At 44.6% G+C, this 19,439-nt stretch overlaps 1 protein-coding gene across 10 annotated transcripts in view; it reads left to right on the forward strand.

The window, feature by feature from the left end:
- Positions 1–19,439, forward strand: part of CELF4 (CUGBP Elav-like family member 4) — a 714,868-nt gene that overhangs the window by 587,220 nt on the left and 108,209 nt on the right. The window lies entirely within an intron of this gene.

Consider the following 19,439-nt stretch of genomic DNA (forward strand, 5'->3'; position numbering starts at 1 on the left):
TGCAGAATGAGAAGCCTTAAGGACTATATAGGTTATTTCACTCCTGGATGAGCTGAAATTGGGTTTCTATCCCTCCTGTGTTACTGCAGTCATTGCACTGGAGCCCACACTGGGAGCACCCGGAGATCTTGTCGAATGCCAGAGTGGTTGGCCATTTCATAATGAAGTCGGTCAATGAGAAACATCCTTGTGTCATCAGACAGGAGGCCTCCCTGCAGGGCAAGCCCCTGGGAGTGCTGGCTCTCCTGCTGTTCCTGTGTTCAGCCAGAGCAAGACCCCCAGAGTCCCTCAGTCTCTTTTCCACCTTCTGAGCTCTCCCAGCCCCACGAAGGAAATCTCACCATAACCACTAAACCAAAAGGTGACTGAATCTACAGCCCGTGGCAGTTCACGAAGGAGCTGTTTTCTCAGAGGGACATGACCATCCTTCAGCATCAGCACTAACGCAGCGGGTAGTGAAAGCACAAAGATCTTTCAGATAATTCAGATGTGTGATTATCACACTTGTCCCTTCACACACTTCCATAAGGGCAGCCAGGACCCGTGTTCCTTCTGGCTCTGCGCTTTTCACTCCCTTTTGCTGTGTTACTATGGCAAACGAGGGAAATGTTCAGCTCCCAGCTCTGAGTCATTGCCGCCCTCCCAAAAACAAATGTGTCCTGGACTGCTCTTTCACAGGAGCTGCCAAGCACGCAGCCCAATATTCACCCTCACTTCTTAGGCAGATGCAGACTACAACTTGTAGCAGGAACCATTAATACTATTAATAACCCCTTTTTACATGAGACCTTTTCAAATTGCAGGACCCAAAAGCACCTGACGCATTATACTACCTACATGTTGGAAACCTACATCCTCCTAGGAATTTTATAGCCGTTACTGATGCAGGCTGAGCTCCTCTTAACTGCAGAGCAACAGCACAGACAGACCTCAGACTGTCCTGCCCCAAACTCATAAATGCATGACCATACAAAAGAACGACAGGTCTTCTCGAGCACCCCAGCTACCTACTGTGCTTTGATGCTCCATCACCAACTCCAGACCTGTGCAGTTAGGGTGGTGCTGAGCATTCCTGAACATTGAAAGTAGTGTGCAAACTTCCATCTTTCTAGATCATTTCTCCTAGCAGCAGAATGCTGGTAACCATTCAGCTGAGACCAGCAGACTTACCATGCAGGCTAACCTTGCATCAAAATGGAAGTATGTGCAAGAGATTTCAGACAGGAAGAGTGTAATCCTTTTAAGAACTTGACTACGTACTGGAGCTGTGATATCCTGTCTGGTTTGTTTGTCATTATATACAACTGTCTGTCTATCCATCCATTCACCTATGCACCTTTATTCCTACTGTTGGTGAGCACTTGCAGTTTCATGAAAAGGGCAATGCACATTTGTTCATCAGTGGTCATCTCATTTTGATTTATTTAGAAGGCAGGCCTATTCTTTTTGCTTACTCTCACTTTGGATGCCACAGCTATCACTGATTTAACAGAGCATTTCTGACCTTTACTGCCGGTGACCATTTTCTGCCAAATACGTCCTCTGAAAGAGCTTGATTTTGTAAAGACACCATTTGCTCTAGGGAACAGTGAATTTCTTTTCCTTTGCTTTCCCCGCTTGTGTGCTGGGGAGAGGTGATGTCGGGAGGACCATTCTGCCACACCCTGGGGTCTGAGAGAGAGTTGAGCTGATCTGCATCGGGGTGAAACTGCTTGTAAGGGAGGGAGGGAGGGAGGGAACGGAGAGACAGAGATGCAAGAAATTGCATCACTTCCACAACTGTTACTGCTCAGGAGAAAGCAGCAAAAGAAATATGTATCTGCCTGCCTATTAATTTAAATCTAGACCTAGGAAGAAGTCAACGAACTGTAATTTATGAGCTGTCAAAGCCTGAAAAATTCCTTTTGACACTGTATTTTCAGTTATTACATGCTTTCCTGCAAGACGACAACGTAATTCTGTAGGGAGCCTTCTAGTGAACAGCACAATGGCAGAGGGCAGTGGGGGCTTTCTTATTATCTTTCTTCCCCCTTTTTTCTTCTCTCCCCACTCCTTTCAATCATCCCCCTTTTCCTACCTTGCTGCTCACCCAAACAGTTACAAGGAAGCACATCAGCAGCAGTTCCCATCCTCCCAGGTCTCCATTACCTCCAAGGCAGCAGTCAGTGCTACGCTGTATCCAGCACCATACAGAGATTTCTGAGGACTCACTGGGTGGTGGGAATGGAGATGAGGTAGTGACCAAAAAGAAGGAAAAAATAACCTCTCAAACTCTCTCTGGCATTTTAAATACTTTAATTCATTTTCCTCTGTCCATGTTAGGCACCCACCACTCTTGATGCACCTTTCGGTTGGGTCTCTCTCACTTGTATCAGCATTGATTGACAACTGCCAGCTACCTCAGATCCCCAGAAGTTGGCAGCACTGTCTGCCTGGCTCCCTGCTCCTCCTCCATAAAGTGAACCAGAGCAGTGGAGTGTCCTGGCAGGGTCCCGGGTCACCTGTCCTCTCCTGGGGAGACATCAGTTTCTCCTCTTTCCCAAGCCCTCCTACAAGTTTGCTCTCTAAAATGCAGTGTCAGGCTCTTGGGACAGAGATGCCATCACACACTTGGACCTCACATAAAGCAGAGGGTGGGAAGGCATTTTGGTCAGTGTTTGCTGGAGGGGAAAGCATGAAAGGGTTGCCTGCCCATAGGCATTTCTCTGCATGTCCATCAAGTTATAGGGACACCTGAAGTTCGAGAGTGAATACAGTGGCACCATTGCTGAATGCCAGTTCATGGGGGAACGCAAGAAAATATCAAAGGAAGCTTGACCTGGGAATGTTTTTGTTGCCTGAATCCAACCTGAAGTTCTCCTGGCATCCAGCTCATTTCCTTATCACTTGGGGACAGGAGTGGGGGAGGTATTTCACAACAAATGTCATTTATCCCTGTATTTCTAAAGCTTTCTTTTTCTTACACACACAATTGCTTTTTAATTTGACTTGCTAGTGGTGGTGGGAAGGTTGCCTTTTTGCTTTATTTTTTTCTTCCCAGCTTTGGTTTCTCACTTACAGCTCAGAAACCCCTTTTAAGGTCTATTCTCTGTGATAGGCACTTCGCCTCGTATTTAGGGAATCACACCCACACGCTGCACGCATCCATATGCAAACACACAGACGTACACACACACACATTCTCTGAGTGAACTGAACTCCAAATCTTGTGCTTTAATATAATTTAAACAGCCTTTGCAGAGCTCTCTGCAGTCAGTATTATGGTCTATTGCTTTGAAAGCACTGTGGAAACGTCCAGACTCAGAGGAAAGGACTGTGCCTTTTGCTGGGCTGTGATGCAAGGCAAATGGTCACAACTCCCAAAGTCTATTCCAGGCTATGTTCCTCTTTAACTTCACTGTGCCTCAGTTTCCCCAAAACTGACCTGAGGCCAACACCACCACTCACTATTACTTGAGTAATGTTTGAGTGAACATTTTAGAGTAGTGTTATGGCTCTGCTATTATTGCTGTGATAGCATGTTCTTTCGGAATCAGATATCAAAACAACCAAGGCCAAAATTCCCCTGGACTGTAGATGGAGAGATAAAAAAATGAAAACAAAGAGTTTTACCCAGAACTACTCACATTTAATAGCAGAAAAAGGGAAATAAAGGCCTTCTCTTGAGCGTAAGACCACTGCCTAAGGAGCTGGAGGCAAATTGTTGTATCCTGTTCGTGAGTGGGTAATTGATGGGCAAATTTTCAGGGTTTTTGTTAAAATTTGGGAAAGCCTGCACCAAATCCCTTAAGCCTCTGTTCTCTGTTCTCCACTCAGACAAAGTGCATGCTGCTGCTGAAAGAAAGGCCAACAGTTGCCTGTTAAGACCAAGGACCAAGACACCACCCAGGGCTACGCCTTCCTCAGTCTGGGGCAGAGTGGCTGGAACAGGCCAAAAATGAGTCAGGGCAAGCCAACAGTTAAACAGTGGAAGAGTCAAAACAAGGTTCAGTGCATGTTCCTTGACTTTGGTTAACATTACATATGCTAAATAAATGTCAACCCATCTGGGATCTGGGCTTTGTTTCTAGCTCAGAGAAATGTTCAGGGAAGCTGAATGATAAGAATCCTATTGCCTTACATTGCTTCACTGTGCAGGGAAATCTCTGAGTGCATTCAATACAATTACTTCTGCTCCTAGGAAAAAGATGTTGAGTGGGGAAAGGAAAAAAACCATCCTGTGTTTCCCCTTGCATGACGCAGTCTTCAGAATTGTAACTTTTTTTTCCTTTAGTTGTTGGTCTCTCCAGCTCTCACACTCCCTGTGGGACTAGCTTGTAGAGGCTATTTCATCCCAGGGTCCTGCAGACATAATAATGGCAAGGGCATGATTAAGAATACCACAATCCTTCTTATGGTAGCTGAGTCACTGTATTTACAAAGGTAATGTCTACACTTGCATAGTGAACACAACCTGTGAATGACCCAGCCATTAGCAATAAGCCATAATAACTAAGAGCAGATAACAGAAATAACTGAGGTCTATGCCAAACTTTTGTGTCAATATCTGGAGAACACAGCCTGCACTTAGGAAAATACAATATTCCTTAAATGTTAGTGTTAAAGAACTTTGCTGCCACAGAGGTAAAGGCCTGCTGTTCAGGCTGGTGAGAAGGAACAATGCCAGAGGCAAGGGAAGGGAGGAGAGGGGCTCTGTGTCTTTGAGATCCTATCGTCCCCTTGGCAAAACTGTCTGATTGAGTTTTCCTTATCAGTAGAAGCTATCATGAACTGCAAAAGTTGGAGCTCTAGAATTGGAACTTCCTTGTAGTTCCTGCTGAGTACAGCGTTCAAGGTGGACATTAAATGGATTAAGAAATGGGTAATAGACAAATCTCAAAATGCAGTTGTCAAAGAGAAAGCATGATAGAGTGAGGGTATTTGTAGCAGGGCTCTGCACAGATCAGTACCAGCTCTGATGCTAGTCAGCATTGTCATGAATGATGTGGAATTAAATATCCTGGCTGATAAAATCTGTGGATAACACAAAATGGAAAATTGTAAGGACAGGACTCTGATATAGAGTCATCTGAGTCACTTAGGTCACTCTGAACGAGCTTTGGTGGCTGAGGCATTATGTGCATGTTTCTGCAGAACCAAATCTAAGCTGACTCATGGAGGAGTAAGGCTGAAAAATAGGCCTAAAGAATGAGGGGTTATATTTCATAAGGCAGCGACCTAGAAAAGTACCTAGGCAATGACCTAGAAAAGTGTTTAGCACGGCTGAGGAAGTCAACATTATCTCCCAGCGTGGTGGTGGGCAAAACCATCTAATGGGACCTCTGGCTGTATAAACAAGTAAACTGGAGGACAAATTATTTTTAGTAGGCAGCATTGGTGGTGGAAGTACTCTGGCAAACTGACCCCAGCCTGGTTTTCACCCTTCAAAAACTGTAAAAAAATTTGAAAAGACCTGTAGAAATGAAATGGATACCTTCAAGTTTCAGGCTTAAAGAGTTGTGTTCATCCTTGCCTGAGAGAGCTTCAGGAGACTTGGGTCTTTATGGAAGGATCTTTTATGAGAAAAAAAGACTATATACTAAAGAGGAGTTTAATCAGTTGGAGAGAGGATGAACTTTTCTCTGAAACTTTTCTAATTTGAACACGGTGTCAAACACATTGAAGTGAGAAGTCAGAGACAGACTCTTGTCACTAGAGGATGCACATCAAAGCAAACTATGATGTTGACAGTTGCCCTCATAGTAAGACGACCCTTCTCCAGGACACACATTTTAACCAAAACACAACCTGTGGGGATAGCTGTAGGGCAGCAGCAGAATGGCTTAGCCATGGTGGTTCAGCTGTGGGATGGGAGGCTCCTGGGGGCAGCTCTCTGGGCAGCTCCTCTACAGAGGATGAGAGACCAGATCACTGAAAATCCCTTTTAGATGATAAGCAGTGCAAGCCTCTGACTAGCCTGGGGTTAAGGGGGTTTCGGGAGGAAGAAGAAGTTGCCATCACTGTATTTTTTCCTGTACGATGCCCATCTTTGTTTCCTGACTGATGCAGCAGATCATTGGAGAAGGTCTTTAGCACGGGGAGTGTGACGAGAGCACGCGCTGGCTCTCTGTGTCAATGTTATCACTCGCTGTCACATTTCGAAAGAGGAAGCGAGTCTGTGCCACGCATGCAGAGAACAAAGCCCTCGCAGAGCCGAGTGAGAGTTACAACTTGTCAGCACGTCTCTCAGCCTGCCGAGGGCCAAACATGAAACACAAAAAAGGCCTGAAATGAGGGAAAAAGGGGGAAATAATAGCACAGTGAGCTCTCAAGCTCAGAAAAGGCTTGCTATAAAACAGCACCTTCGCTCTCTGTCTCTCTCTGTGTCTCTGAGTCCTGGCTACTGATGAAGGGAAGAGCTGACTCCCCTTAGCACTGTTACAGTACTGTTGCAGTAATAGGGACCAGAGACAGGTTCAGATCTGGTTTGCACAGACCTGCTTTCTCCACACACCCCAAAAAACATTGTTAGCCAAAAAGTGTTATTAGTGGTGATGAAAGAGCCTACTGAGGGTTATGTTTTCCCACATGGACAGTGAAGTTCTAGTAGCTGGAAATTTGCCTTTTTGAGACTTGGATTTTACTGCGAATAAGGTAATGAATTTCTCCAGGCACTAACTTTGGGTAGGAATGGAATAACTGCTTTTTATATTCACTGATCTGACCATAGCTGTGTTGATGAGAGAAATAATTTTATCATTGCATGGTGTATGTATGTATTGTTGATTTACACCTACTAAAGACCTTGTTTCGGGAAGCTTTGTAGATTCATGCTTACCAAACATTTGGTACAGGTGTATAATTTTCTGTTTCAAGTACTTTTGTCACAGATAATATACCATAGCATGCAAAAGGCAGTAGTATGGTCAGCACTGTACAAGGGTAAGACAAAAGACCAACCTCAGTCCACTTCTGTAAAAGCAGAGATGTGTTTATATAAAACGAATGGAGAAAATTGACTGAAAACAGGAGACCAACATCCCCACTTCAGATGTTGTTAATATAGTTGGTAGTATACGCATCCTTCAGGCTCTCCAGTCTAATTAAAATTAGATGAAGCAGATCGCTGACAGCAGAAAATGACTTAACAAATATTTGTCTTGTTCCCATCATGGCATTGTGCTGCATCTCCTCCTTCTGGTACCCAAACTGATAAGGTATTGAGTTCCTTCCCGTATGACTCACCTGCTGTTAGTCTTCTGTGTAGACTAAGAGATGCCCCTCCTCTTGCAGTTGTTGTATGGAAGTGCACAGTCTCTGATCCCCAGCTCTTCCTGTTTCCTCTCCTTCATGAGTTGCATAGCATAAGGCCTCAGGTATGAGCTTGGGAATGGCACATGTTGGATCAAATCATGGTATAAAGGCAAAATTTTAACTAACTCTTGGATGAGCAAAGATACAAGTTGATTAAGACTGAATGAAAACAAAAGGACAATAATAGTCCTTCAGAAAGTGCTGGACCGCCCAGCAATAACTCTTTTACAGAAGCAGAGACCTAAGTCAGTCAGAGTTAACAGGCAGTGTTGAGCTAAGCTGTGAAGGATTTAAAAAGACCATTGGAAAGAAGGAAATCAACAAGGAGACAGGCAAGGCAGGATTTGGCCCTGAGCACTCCCATCTCCCTGCATGCTAGGGAAGTAAATGGTGGCAAAAACCTCTGCTGGTGCAAGCCACTGATATGTCATAAACATCCGCTACAGCCAATGCACGTTTGCTGTGAGTTCAGACAACAGCAGCCAAGATCAGAGACATGGGGCTGTCCCCACAGGCCTGTCAGGCAAGAGCTGACTAAACCATGTGAGCAGAGGAGTCCCGTGCCTTCTCCTGGCCAAGCTTACCTCTGAAACCCACCCTCAAACGGAGCTACCAGAAATGCCAGTGTCTGGGGTAAACTGACTCTGCACCAGGAGGCTGTTTATGAACTATTCTTTACTGCTGGCATAGCACCCAGCTCATTTTCACCTTTCTTAAAGGTTAACCTCATTTCCCTCTATTAGTTGGTTTTAGCGAATGCCATTCGGCGCAGCAGTTAAAGAGCTCTGTCAGCGGATGGAAATGACAGTGGCATTTAAAGCCAGTCTGAGTAGAGAGTTGGGGGTTGGAAGAGTGGGTGGAAGAAATAATCTGCAATGAAACGTTTGCAGGGGATGTGCAGGGGGAAGTGACATCAGTTTCACTTTCCCCAGTGAAAACTGAGGTCTTTGGCTCAATGCACTGAGTGGGACAGGGATCCCCTGGGTTTGAAACCAGCCCAAATCCAGGGAGATGAAGTGCCTGGGGAACTCCAGACCAGGGCATGGGACATCCCACGTGTGTGGGTATCTTCTTGCTGGGTCCAGCAGGCCTTTCTTCCAGCCAAATGTGTGCTGAACATTGCTTTCACTAAAGGAAGGTTCCTCTGTGAGTGTGTTGGTTATAAATCCTATTGTAATCCCTGCGTCACGCAATGCCATTGCTGCTTGGCATTTCAGGCCACACCGTCTGATCGCAATTTTCCTGCATTCCCTCACTGCTCTGTATTTCTGTTTTAAAACCTGGGGTCAGGCTTGCAGGAAACTCTTCCACTCAGAAGAAGGAGGACTTTTGCCTGTGCTGGAGCTTTCACAGGGTTTTGTTTTTCTTTTCCTTATTGTAACAGTGTGATGAAAGAAGGCTAAGAAAACAGGTCAAATCAGGGAAATGCATACAGGACCCCAACCCTAGTATACAAAAGCTGTGATCAACATCATTCTGGCTCTGCTGTCCTGCACTGCCTTCACCAGACCTCTCCTGGCACAATTGTGATACATCGTTCTGAATCAGGGAAAATCTGCAGTACCCAGCAGCAGTAGGGACATACTGAGCAGCAGTTCAGCAAATCGAGGGTCTGATCCAGAGCCTGCAAGGCTCTATGGCACTCTATTTCATTAACTTCAGTCAGCTTCATCTCAAACCCTGAAACCCTGATGTTTATTTCAAGGACTGGTGTGGCATCATTGGAATATAATGTTCCTTCCCTTATGCACCTTAGGGTAACGTCTAAATAAGTATGTGGATAAGTGAAACCAGATCCTACCAGACAGCATCCTGAAGCAGACCCATTCATTTCCTGGGTCATCTGTAGAGCTGGCCAAAGCATTTCAAAGAAACAGTTATCTAGCTGAACGTGTAGTTTCGTAAAAGACAAAGCATTCCCCTGGAACAGGTCCATTTCAATGAGATTTTTGCCAGGGGGCATTTTTTTTTTTAAATTAATGAATTGAGTTCTCGTTTCAGGAGGTACAAACCTGTCATTTCAACAGGATCTTTTTGATTAATTTTGTTTCAAGTCTGTATTGTATTAAACCACTAAGAACATAAAAGCTTCTGTTTTGGGTTAGACCAAAGGTTTGTCTAGTGCAGCATCCTCTGCTCCAGCAGTGCCCATTAGAAAGAGTAAGAACAGGGCTTTTATAAAGAGTGACCCTTTCCTTAATATCCTTCAGCTTCCAGCAGGCAGAGATTTAGTGACTAAGATAGATTTTGCATTTGGATCTTCATGTTTAATAACAGTGAGTGGACACAGCCACCACTAATCTGTCTCATTCTCCTTGGAGCTAGTTTATTACTTTTGCATTCAGCAATATCCCATGGTAGAAACTTCTTTATTTATATAGTGTGTGAAAACGTACTCTCTTTTGTCTGGCTGAAAACCGTAACCATTCTACTTTATCTATTTTATGTTTTGAGGTTATTAAGACAAAGCCTTTTTATTCCTCTGAGGCAATACCCTGTAACATTTCACAACGGAATAATTTCCATTTCACAAGGACTTTAGCCTCTCCAATTCAAAGTGGAAGCATATTTTTTGGGATGTCAGGATTTCCTATAGAAAGAAAATTCTTTTTTTCATCCAATTTTAATCATTTCGTTATATTGGTGTAATTGAGGGTGACAGCAACAGAAATAATAATAATAATAATAATAATAATAATAATAACAACCACCTCAAAACAAAACAGCAAAAAAAGCTTCTTAGGCACCCTGGGAAGAACTGGCAAGAATGAATGAAAGTTTTACAACAGCAGCTTCTTCCTGCCAACTGGGCTAAGAGAGTCACAAGGACAGTTTAGGGAGATCAGTCACACCAGTCTCATCACACTGGCACCATCTTATGCTCCCACCTTATAGTTTAAATGCTTATAAGGCGGATGATATTCTGTATAGGAGAGGAGTCCGATTTTCACCTTCATTTTTATCTATAAAACCCCCAGACTAGGATTTCTACCTAGATAAAGTGGGACTGGTTTAAGCAAAGATACATCTTCTCTTTAGGTGACCTGCCTCGTGGGGAAAAAAATGTCACTTTTAAGGTCTCTTTGCAGACAGTGGGATGTCTGAAGGATTAAATGGATGGATCCCATTTAAGTTCAGATCTTGAACTAATTGCCTGCAACTGGGCATATGCACATGTCCAGCTCCACTGCTCACATCCATAGGCAAATCCTTAGGATTTCAGCTCTTTCTCTGTAAAGCAAGGTGAAATTATATTTCCGACCTCCTTACTTTTCTGATTACTGTTACAGGCAGGACTGTGACTTTCCAAGCTTACATACAGAGTCTGGCACACTCTACTTTTGATTTCAGCTGAGGATTCCAGGTACAAGCATCAAACAAATAATACACAAAACTTCTGTGTGAATAGTGGCTTCACAGCTGAAGTGAGCATTAGGCCTGAAGCTGTATGATGTAGGAAAGGTGTTACTGAGACCTGTAAGACATGCTGCTTAGATTCCTTTATTATTATTATTATTATTATTGTATTCTTTTGCCTCTCCTTCATTTTCTTTGTTTGTAGACGAGGGTATGGAGAGGAAGAAAGCCAGCAAGTTTATAAAAGCAAGAGAGAAAGGAGTTGAGGCATTTTGTGGAGATCTTTAATGACATTCTGTGTAATTTGAAAGTGGGGAGGGAAGGGGGGGAGAGAAAAAGGGAATTAGCAAAAAAACTGGCAAAAGAAAAGTGGAATGTGGAGAGAAGCGTGTGGATGAATTTTAATGCAATCAGAAAGCTGTAATAATGGTAATAAAGGAATATATTCAGACGTCAAGAGAGGGAGAAGGGAACAGGACCCGCGACACCAGAATTTAAATTAGACATAGGCGTATAATTCTCTTTTCTTCCCCCCCCCCCCCTTTCTTCAAATGAAGGAAATGGAATTTTTAAGCACAGCGAAAGAGGGATTAACAATTGGCAGGTTTTCAGCCCTTTGTCTTTTGGCGAATCCCATTTAATCACCGTCTTTAATATTAAGGAGGCTGTGGCCATGCGAGGCTGTCTCAGGCTTGGGGGAAAGGGATGATATACAGAGGAAAAGAGAGATAACACTTAGGTTCAGGCAATTGTGAGGAAGTGTTTCAATTACCTCCACTGAAGTCTTTAAAAACTGAAGTTTAATTTGATCTGAAATGTCGTCACAGCTCTTGCAAGAGAAAATATGTCCTTCTCACCCCCTTCCTGCCCATGTCTGCTTTTTCAACAGTCCTCAGTGCTCAAGGCTGGAGTGCTACCACGGATTAATGTCCTGGCCTTCTAGGTTTCTGGAAAGGGTTTCAAAGCCCCAGCAGGTCACCAGTGAGATGAGTTTAGGGACTGAAACTTATTTTCCTGACATACCAGCCTTGACACCACTGACCCTGTGGAGTTTGTCAAGAAGTTTCTAAGCTTTGCTCTGAATGAGTGTGAAAACCAAAAGGCCCTTCAGGCTCAGCCTCAGCCCTGTGTGGCCACAGAGTGAAAAAAGATGTTACACATAGGAATTAAGAAGTGTTATATTCCCCAGAACCAAAGGCTTTAGGAGTTGTATTCAAATCTGAGCTGCCTCTAAAAGATGAGTGTAAAAGCGTGATTCAGTGTTCATTTGAGGTGTCATCTGGTAGTACAAGACAGTCTTCTCCTTCACCTCTTTCTTCCTTGGGAAATCTGTCAAACTGGGCCAGGGAAACATCCATAGATTTGCAGGAGGAAGAAGCACAAAGTGTTATGGAAAATCCTGCAAAGTTTAGTTACAGCACAGCTGCATGCTTCCACATTTCGATGCTGGGTCTCCTTAGGCGCTTTTCTCCCAAGAACATTTCCTGGGGTCTTCCCAGAAAATGGGAACTGTAAGCACAGGTTGCTAATATCTGGGGAAAGAGGCATGATTTTTCATAATTGGAAGGCTGATTTGAATTCAAATATTCTTTTTATTGTGGATGGATGCTGAAGAGAAAGTGGGTTTTGGGGCTATAAGTTGAATTTAGAAAGATCAGATTTTGATTCCTGAGTCTTTCCTAAAAAGCATCGCCTCATGAATCATTCTCAGTAATATTCCAGTTGGGTGTTTCAGATAATGAATAAACTTCGAAGAATTATGATCTGCCAGGCACAAATCAGGCAGGGTCTTTGTGCTTTGCATGACACCGGGTTTTAGACTGCTCTCACCACCAGCTTTCCAAAGCAAGGACTACTAATAAAGTGGGTCATTGAGAGTTGTTTTCCCAGCTCAATATCAAACACCATAAAACCTGTCATTTAAGATCTGCACAGGGAATAACATCACTTGGCAATGGACAGTTGTGACGGCACTGTTCAGCAAATCAGAACTACTGATATTTGTCTTGAGGTTATAATATTCTCAGCTGTACAAGAAGAGTCTGCTGTTAAAAGAATCGTTTAGGCTATGTCTTGATGGCAGGGTTTGCTTGGCCTGTTGCCCAAGTTTTGTCCATAACCTATCTGCACAGAGGAACCCTGAGTGAGCTTTCCTGAGTGAACTGTCCAGGTGAGGCTGTAGGTTTAAGGTTGGTTTTCATGTCAGACCTGTAGACAGCAGGTCTTGCCACAGGAGCACAGGCCAGTCAAGCCCAAACAACATTGATTCTCTTGGTCTGAACCATCTTCTCTATCCCCTTCCATTTTTTGTCCTAGCTCTGCACTTTACCCATCCTGCTCCTATGCTTACACTCCCAATCAGTATCTGGACATGGTTTAGCAGCTAATACAGACCAAGGACCTCTTCCAGTTCACTGTCAAGCAGCTATCTGCTCAGGAGTATAGGATGGGTGAGGACCCCAAAAGTAGAGAATAGGCCCAGACAAATTTAATGTAAGAACACAATCTTAGAATTTGAGTTCACCAGTTGGCAACATGTTAAATGTCTTTCTAGTTGCTCATGGGGCCAACAGCAGCCAACATCTGTGTTCTCTTGGACACATACACCTAGATCGCTATGGCACTGTCTTTAGGGATCACACTGCTTCAGGACATGAAAATCTCTCTCTGGAAGATGACTCTAAGATCCACAGCTGTCATTTGCAAAAGCAGGGCTTTCTGTTCAGAACTAAACCCTGCCTTGTTTTACCCCCACCATGGACTCCTCTTGCATGAAAAGGGAGTTGGGGGATCTCCAGCTATTTACATCTGATAGAAACCATCAGAAGGTTCAAACATAGATCTGATCACCGTCCTGCTAGGTGCCTTTCAATATTACTGCCAGAGCTCCCTGTATTCCTGGTATGTGACAAACGCCGAAGAACTTCAGCAGTGCCCAATTTTGCCTGCTGCAAGCACCAATTGTTCTTTTTCAGATGGGGAAACTGAGGCTGCCTTTTGTTCTGGGTAATTTATGTAGGCCATATTTCCACTGAGGCCACTATCCTTGGCATAGATGTATTGTAAGTATTTAGTAACAGTAACTACATGGTCATCCATCTCTCTGGTACCAGAAATAACAAATGGCTCTAAGGGAAAAGTGATTTTGCCTTCCACAATATCCAGAGCACAGCTTGAGATGGGACCCAGGAGTCCCAAATACCAATCTGAAATGTACAGACAGAAGCTTTGGCCAAGCTCAGGCATATTCTCATGGGTCCATTCTTCCATAACTGGGTCAGGAGTGATTTTCACTCTTTTCCAAAACAAGATCTAGGGCCTGTCTATTGAAAACAGTTTGTGCATGTTCAAAATATACAAAAGGAAGTGGTTCCTAACACAACGCATGATTAAGCTGCAGAATGTCTTGCTGCAACATGTGGTGGATGCTCACCGTTCCCATGGGTTCAGAAGCTCACCGAACAACTACATCAAAGAAAAACACTTCAAAAAATATTACGTATGAAAAAAAAAAACCCAAACATTATGGACTCCAGAAGTCCCTAAACTGCAGAGCACTGGAGTCTAGGAAAATGTTTGTGGGGATTAGCAAAATCACTTCCCCTGTTCTTGTACTCTTTCCTACACATCCACAACTGGCTATTGCCAGATGCAGCACACTGAGTCAGACGGACCTGCTGTCTCTCATATAGCTTGTTCTTTCACTCTGTATACAGGACCCATGTCCAAGTCAAGGCTCAGAGTGCAGCTAAGCAATTAAATAAGAGAAATCTTTCAAACTTTTTCAGATGCAACAGTAGATAGTAATGCACCTGTGGGATGAAGCTTCCTTCTTTGTGTAGGAGAATTATGCTCCCACACCTGGGCTTATATTCATTTGCGCTTGTCCCCATCACACAGCTGTTCAGATTAGCTGTTATTCTCTCTAGCCCGGGTGTCTCAAAGCCTCTGTCTCCAGCAGTCAGAGACTGGCAGCTGTGCAATCATATCTGCTAACGTATGGGATATAAAGAATCTGTTAACTAAAACCAAAACAGGGAGGGAGGAAGGGAAGAGATCAGCACAAAGAAATCATTCCTGCTAAGATGTGATTAGGGATGCCCCACAACAACCAGCTGCAAGGAACAGGTGAACTCAGCAAACATTTTAAAGCCTGCAGCAGAATTAGCCCCTTGTGGGTGTTGTTTGATATGGGGAGGAGGACTGAAAAGGGGTGGAAGTAGGAGCCCATGCAGGTGAAAGGAGGATTCAATTGCTATTGTCTGGAGTTAAGTAGCAGTAGGTTTCTGTTGTTTCTGGAGCAGGTAGGTTTTTAGTTGTTGTTGGGTTTTTTTCCGCCGTCCTAATTTTTGAAACACCTCCATTTTACAAGGTTCATGTATTTTCCAGCAAGGTACCACGGAGAAGATAATTAGTTAATTTACAATTAGCTACAACAGAATTTGTAATCGCTTCCCCTGTGGAAAGGGCTGTAATCATCATCACAGAGCTGTAGGACTGCTGTGAAAATGGCAATAGGAGTGTGCATCTTGGGCCCCAGGAAATGCCCTGCTTTTAGCCTATCGATCCGCCTGGTAAGGCTTGAGGGTTGAGGGGAGCGGTGGAGAACTCCAGCTCAAGAGGGGAGCCAGTCTGAGCTTGCAGATTTGAGTTCAGAGCTCAGCCCAAACTTTCATCATCTTCAGGGTACCTACAGCTCACCCCTCTGCTCTGTAGATCCTACTTTCTTCTTTGGCTTGAGGAAGATACTTTGTCCCTGATTGAAATAAAACAGTTCTATAGCTCTTTTTCACTACTATGACATCGGCAGATCCTGATCCCACTGCATGGTCTTGGGGGTGCTAGTGGATGAAAAGCTGGACATGAGCCAGCGATGTGCACTCACAGTCCAGAAAGCCAACTGTACGCTGGGCTGCATCAAGAAAAGTGTGGCCAGCGGGTCAAGGGAAGGGATTCTGCCCCTCTGCTCTGCTCTCACCCACCCTGCCGTGATGTATCCAGCTCTGGGGTCCCCAACTTAAGGAAAGACACGGACCTGCTCAAGCAGGTCCAGAGGAGGGACATGAAGATGACCGGGGGCTGGAGCACCTCCCCTGTGAGGACAGGCTGAGAGAGTTGGGGTTGTTCAGCCTGGAGAAGAGAAGGCTCCAGGGAGATCTTATAGCAGCCTTCCAGTACTTAAAGGGGCTACAGGAAAGATGGGGAGGGATACTTTATCAGGGAGGATAGTATGAGGGGTAATGGTTTTAAACTGAGAGATGGTAGATTTAGGTTAGATATAAGGAAGAAATTCTTTACTGTGAGGATGGTGAAACACTGGAAGAGGTTGCCTGGAGAGGTGGAAACATTCAAGGCCAGGCTAGATGGAGCTGTGAGCAACCTGAGCAAACTGATGCCCCTTCTTATTGCTGGGGGGTTACCTTTAAAGGTCCCTCTCAACCCAGAACATTCTATGAGTTTGTATGATTCTATGACTGTCACCCTCAGTGCCACCTCCTCTCCCCTCTCTGCCTAAGACCAGTCAGGAGAGAGAGCCAGGAAGATCTGCTCTGCCCCTTGCATCATCTCTGTTAGATGTGCCACTTAGTCCTATGCACCAGCATTTTCCTCTGACCCATATCTGCACAGAAAACTTCTCTGGGCTGCTTCTTTGTTCTGTCACAGTGCCAAGGAGATAAGCTTAAAAGCTTTCCTGGTGCCTGGATCAAGGTGCTGCAGCTGGTCCCTCAAGCAATGTTTGGGGAGGAGGAGACTAGCAGTAGGGACAAATAATTATTAGCTAGATAAATGATGGAACTTACTAGTATCTGGTTTCTGAAACAAAGCCATTCGACAACCTGGTCCTGATGCTTAGAAAGCCAAAAGCATTGAGTAACATCAGAGAGCTGCTCAGGTGATAGCATGCGCATACAGAAGCAGCTTGTTCCCACACAGAAATACGCAAATCCTAGTTTTGTTCTTTCACAAAGAAGCACACACTGTCCATGTGTGATGCCCTGACAATGAACTCAGAATTAAATAGGGAGGCTCATAGGTTTTAGAATAAGAGGGTTTGTGGCTAGTAGGGATTGTAGTGACCTTCTGGTTCACCTTCCTCATTAGCCTGGGCTGTGAAGGTGGTAGATCTGTCTGTCTTTATTTCCAAGGCCTTGGATGCGATGTTCTAGACGATAAAGCTGGCTTATGCTTTCCTGATACAAGGATTCAACCTCTTTGTTTTGCATGAGGAATACAAGAACACAAGTGTATTTATATACTCTTATCTAAATGTACCCCCATGCACACACATATATTAGCGAGAGCTATCTGGATAAACACAAACCTGTGTCATGTCTCTCTGTGAGTGACCCTAATTTTCCCCCAGTCCCTCCACAATTGCTGTGATTCTTGTTCTTGTCCTCTTGCTCCACAGAGGGTCAAACATCCTGCATCTCATTGTCCCTTCTGTCTCTTTAATTAGTGCCCATCCTCCCCCTTCTCCCCCTCGCTCAGAGTCCCCCCTTCCCATCTTCTCTCAGCACTTAGTTTGCAATGCTCTATTATTTCACCTTTCACGCGTGCCATCTCCTTCGCCCGGGCCTGTCTGACACCTCTGCCTTATGCTTATCATAGAAACATAACATTTAAATACAAATAGAACAGGGAATAATTTAACCCCTATTTGCACTGGGGAAGGTGCCGAAGCTTCGTATAAACACAGCAGAAAAGATTTATAGATGCTGTATAGGTATCTGACAAGTAACATTTTTTCACCACTGTGCCTTGTAGCCAGCTTTTCCTGATGGACACAAGCCTCTGTTGCTGGCAGAGTGGTCAAGAAGAGGGATGCTTGGTTTCATGGGGATATTGAAAATGTCGCTGAGGGGACATCTCTGGGAACTCATTTGCCATTGCTGTGGCCTTTCTATCTGTCCTCCTGGGAAGAGTGGGTGCTGCCAGCTCCTGTTGTTGCTGTGGCTTGTTTATGGCAAAATGGGGTAGACTTAGGATGAAATCAATTTTCAATATTATCAGAGTGCCTCACGTTACTCACCGTAAGGGCCTTATGGCTCAGGAACCTTCTCGGCTGTCCTGGGCACCACAGCACAGAGAAATAGCCATCAATGGTTTATTTCCATGGCCCAAGCAGGCACAATGGACTCAGGCTGCGGGGAAAGACTGTTAATAGGGTAAACACTAATGAAGAAAAACAAAAATGTGGGGAGAAGAGGCTTACATGAACACTCCACTCAGCCCCCATGCTGCTGGGCAGTGTTACTACTTGGACTGCTGCTGTTAAGGGCTGCCTCTGCAGCAAGATTAGAGAGGTTTCTTCACTAATATGTAATATTTGGGTGTGAGATAGAAACTGAAACTGTCACTTTCATGTGTGCCATAGAAATTTGGACAAGACCTTCCTGACTAAAGCAAAGTGGACATAATTGGATGTGCATCAATACTTAATGGCCATAAGTGGCTTTCAGGAAGCTGCATAGGTTTTCATCACACCTGTCCTGAGACATGCTAAGTAAGCTCACTATCTTAATTTCCCTCATCGAAAGGAGATAGAGGTTGCTTCTCATGGCAGCCCACTTCTGTGTTTAAGACAGAATGGTACTACAAGGTACCACTCCTTCTCCTGTGGCCATGGGCCAGTTTAGGCTGGAGCACACAGTCATGCCCCAGAGCTCATGTTGAGGGCACCCCAGATCATGGGCTCATGTTCACCCTCTTTTTGTCCTTCTGCCCCCGGACAGTGCTGTTTCTGTTCTCCCTGACTGTGTGTTCACCTTGTCCTGAAGCCCAGGTCTTAGGGGGCCTGGTCTGAAGGTTTTTTATCTCTCAGTCCCACAGCCTGAAATAAGGAATGATAGCATAAAGCTTGGCAATGGAGGTCATGAAGGACTGAGTCTGCCCAGTGTGCTGAAATTCAGATGTGGGTCCTGAAACACAGAACTGGAACAGTGTCTCACTGAAAGTGGAGGAAGCGTGGCATTCAGAAGGGTGGTACTGGTGGACCATGGGTGGTAGGGATGCACCCTACATCCTACAGACAAGCAGAGCTCAGGGACAGCTTGATCTGGGGACTGCTCCAGGTTTGTGTGTAGCTTAAACTTTTGGTTTCTGTGGGATGTAGAGTGGCCTGAGCAATGTTACAACAAAGCACTGCATTCTATCATCATTTGAGGACAGTTGGGAAAGTCTGGAGGGGAGCACCTGTGGTGTGCATATCTGCTCAGACACATCCCACTGACACCAGCATATCCTCTTCTCATTTGATTTTGGCAGTCTCATGACTGTGTTCAGACATATTTACAAAGTAGAAGTAGTTGCTCTGGTGCATAGCATGTCAGGTTTTTGTTTGGGACCTGGAAGAGTAGCATATGGGGGTACTCAGGCTGTAAGAGGCTCATACAAGCTCATTAAAGGATAAAGTCATTAGCCAAGACCTGGAACATGCTGAATGGTCCCAGCTGCTGGACCTGTCTCTCTCTTCCCACCCAAGATGTGCAAGGGGCATTGTTAAAAGACACTGCTGAGTTCCCTGGCAGGGCTGGGACGTGAAAGGTAAATGCAGCACTTTGTTAGAAGATCCTCTCAGAGCAAAAAGCTTGTTAAACGGACTCATTTTTTATCAGCTAAGTGTGTGATTGTGTGGATTTCTGAGACAGTAGATTTGACAAGTGATTCCTCTGACAGCCCAAGGCACAATTTTCAGGGGGAAGACAAAGCGTTGATTTGAAGACAGGGCTGGAGATGATGTCCAGGCAGCAGTGAGCCCCAGCTGGCAAGGGGGGCCTTTCACACTA

The sequence above is a fragment of the Athene noctua genome, chromosome Z (assembly GCF_965140245.1).
Source record: "Athene noctua chromosome Z, bAthNoc1.hap1.1, whole genome shotgun sequence".
NCBI lineage: Eukaryota > Metazoa > Chordata > Aves > Strigiformes > Strigidae > Athene > Athene noctua.